The sequence below is a fragment of the Diceros bicornis genome, chromosome 1 (assembly GCF_020826845.1).
Source record: "Diceros bicornis minor isolate mBicDic1 chromosome 1, mDicBic1.mat.cur, whole genome shotgun sequence".
Lineage (NCBI taxonomy): Eukaryota > Metazoa > Chordata > Mammalia > Perissodactyla > Rhinocerotidae > Diceros > Diceros bicornis.
Genome location: NC_080740.1, coordinates 89,410,371 through 89,413,164, shown reverse-complemented (window position 1 = coordinate 89,413,164; position 2,794 = coordinate 89,410,371). Strand labels below are relative to the sequence as shown.

The following is a 2,794-nucleotide window of genomic DNA, read 5'->3' as shown; positions in this document are numbered from 1 at the left end:
AGCACTCAGCAGAGCCTAGGGCTGAGTGAGCAGGGAGTGGCAGTGGAACCTGCTTGGGAAAGCCATTTCCTGTCAATCAAAGCAAAAATCGTTTACAGTGATGAAGCAGTTGAGCAAACACACACTCAGCATCTGTCTAACATCTTTAGTTTGAAGACTAAAATTAAAAGGTCATTTCATTTTTTTTGTTGTTGTTATCCAGTTTGTGGCGTCAGCAAATGAAACAAGTGTTAGACAGTCTCAGAAGTTAAAGCATGCTTCAGATTCACCACCATTCCGAGGGACTGGTTAGTCGACAGTCTATTTAGATTTCTGTTTAATATATATTTTAAAGGAAATAAGAACCTTAAAATTGGTCTAACATTGTGGGATTTCAAACATTTGAACATGTCAGTCCCAGAGTATCAAAACCTTTTCACTTCTCATTTAGACTAAGACAAACACTTGTGAAAATTGGTGCAAAATGAGTTGTACACTAACAAAAAAGTTTCAACTTGTTCACTCTTTTTTTTTTTTGTGAGGAAGATTAGGCCTGAGCTAACATCTGTTGCCAATCCTTCTCTTTTTTTTCTGAGGAAGACTAGCCCGGGGCTAACATCCATGCCCATCTTCCTCCACTTTATATGGGACACCGCCACAGCATGGCTTGACAAGCGGTGCATCGGTGCGTGCCAGGGATCTGAACCTGGGCCACTGCAGCAGAGCACGCGCACTTAACCGCTGTGCCACGGCCGGCCCCTCAACTTCTTCACTCTTAATTAGCTATTCTGTATAAAAAAACCATGAGCGAGTTATTTGTGGGACTTGCTGGTTTTGAAGGAAACCCGTAAGATTTTGTCCCCCAGGTGGTAGCCGTTCAGACTTGCTATGGTCATGGTGGCTTCTTCATAGTTTGTCACGGTCACAAAGCCAAAGACTTTGCACTTGTTGATGTTGAAGTCGCGAATCACTTTCACATTAGTAACTCTGCCAAAGGGGCCGAACATCTGCCGGAGGTTTCCCTCATCAGCATGTTGGTGGGTGTTGTAGATGAGATACACCAGCTCAAAGAAGCGTTGCCCAGGACCTTGACACCAGACAGCCCACTCATGCGATCTACACCCATAGGGGAGAACCTGAATCTCTGCACCTGGTGATGGATGGGGGCCTCGAAACCATCTAGCTGCCAAGTGGTAGAGCTGGGAGAGGAGTGCCATATTTTTGTTCTGGTTGGGATTGGCTGAAAACTTCACTGTAATGGGCTCAGAGGAACCTGGGAGTTTATGACCATTGAAACTGGTAATTGCCTCTTCTGCTTCTGACCATTTGTCAAACCAGATAAACACAACCCCTCTGGACAAATCTGTGGTCTGATCCACAAGGACCTGGGAGTTGATGATTCGCCCAAACTGAGAGAACATGTCCTCCACGTCCTTCTGGGTCATGGTCCTCGGGAGTCTGCTGATGTACCAGTTGGAGTCTTTGATGACCTCTGAGCTCTGGCGAGTGGAGGACACCTTAATGGTTTTGACTGGAGCTGCAGGCCATTCCGCGTGTTTACTGCTCTCTCTGTGTCCTTTGCAGTCACGTAGTTCACAAAGCCATAGCCCAAGCTTTGTCCTACTACTTTATCCCAAATAAGTTTTGCAGCTTCAACTTCACCAATACTGCTGAACATACTTCGTAGCTCACGCTGGGTCATGTTCTGAGGGAGGTAGTTGACAATTAAATTCGTTCTCCCAGTATCATCCCTGCAGTCTTTGACCATGTGGTCTTCATAACCATTAGACATTGTATTTTTAAAAAATCTGGATGCAGGCAGGCGGGCCCGGGGCTGCTCCAGGGCAGGCGGGCAGTGGCGGCGCGATGCTAAGGGCTCCGCTTGGCCTCCGTAGTGGCGGCGGTGGTGGTGGCGGCTCCTCCTCAGCATGCACGACCTGCTCTGGCCCGCAACCTGGACCTCTGTGATGGTTTGTTGCTGTGTCAGCTCAGCTAGGCTACAGTCTCTAGTTATTCAATCAAACACTAATCTAGATATTCTATGAAGGTATTTTATAGATGTGATCAAAGTCCATAATCAGTTAACTTTAAATAAGGGATATTATTTTATATAATCTGTGTGGGCCTAATTCAATCAGTTGAAAGCCCTTTAAGGCAGGACTGAGACTTCCCTGAGAGGAGAAAATTCTGCCTGTGGACAGTACCTGTGCCCAGGAATTCCAGCCTGCCCATTCTGACTGCCTCTTCTATGGATTTCATACTTGCCTAGCTAACCCCTGCCCCCCAGTTGTGTAAGCAAATTCCTTGCAATAAATCTCTTAATATGTATCTTCCACTAGTTTGCTTCTCTGGTTTAACCCTGATTGATACACATCCATGTGTTGAGGCCTTGCCAGAGGTGATAGGCTCCTTCCTGTTTTCTTTTGCAAAATAGCTTCTCCAAAGTCCTCCACCATCAAAGGATTTATACTTCAAGCCCCCTCCTTCCTTATCTGCTCTGCCTTTACTGTAGGATAGCTCCCTAGCCCCCTGAAAATCCCCTCTACACATCCTATCATCTCTGGTATTTTTATTTATGACCTGATTCTGTCCTTTGTGGCCCTAAATGTCCTAAGATTCCCATATGTAAAAACATCCTTCAGATTTTGAGCAAAGATCAGCTCCTGAAAGAGAATTTTTTTTGGTGAGAGAAGGGGCTATAAAAATGGTCTATCAGCTATACTCTTCAAACAATGTGAATATCATATGAGGCACAGAAATCTTTTATAGACTCAAGACTAAGGAAATATGATAACTAAATACAATATGAGATCCT

At 45.1% G+C, this 2,794-nt stretch overlaps 1 pseudogene; it reads right to left on the bottom strand.

Moving 5' to 3' along the window:
• Positions 1–791: 791 nt before the first annotated feature.
• On the bottom strand, positions 792–1,799 carry LOC131409387 (ELAV-like protein 1; annotated as a pseudogene).
• Between the last annotated feature and the right edge of the window lie 995 nt (positions 1,800–2,794).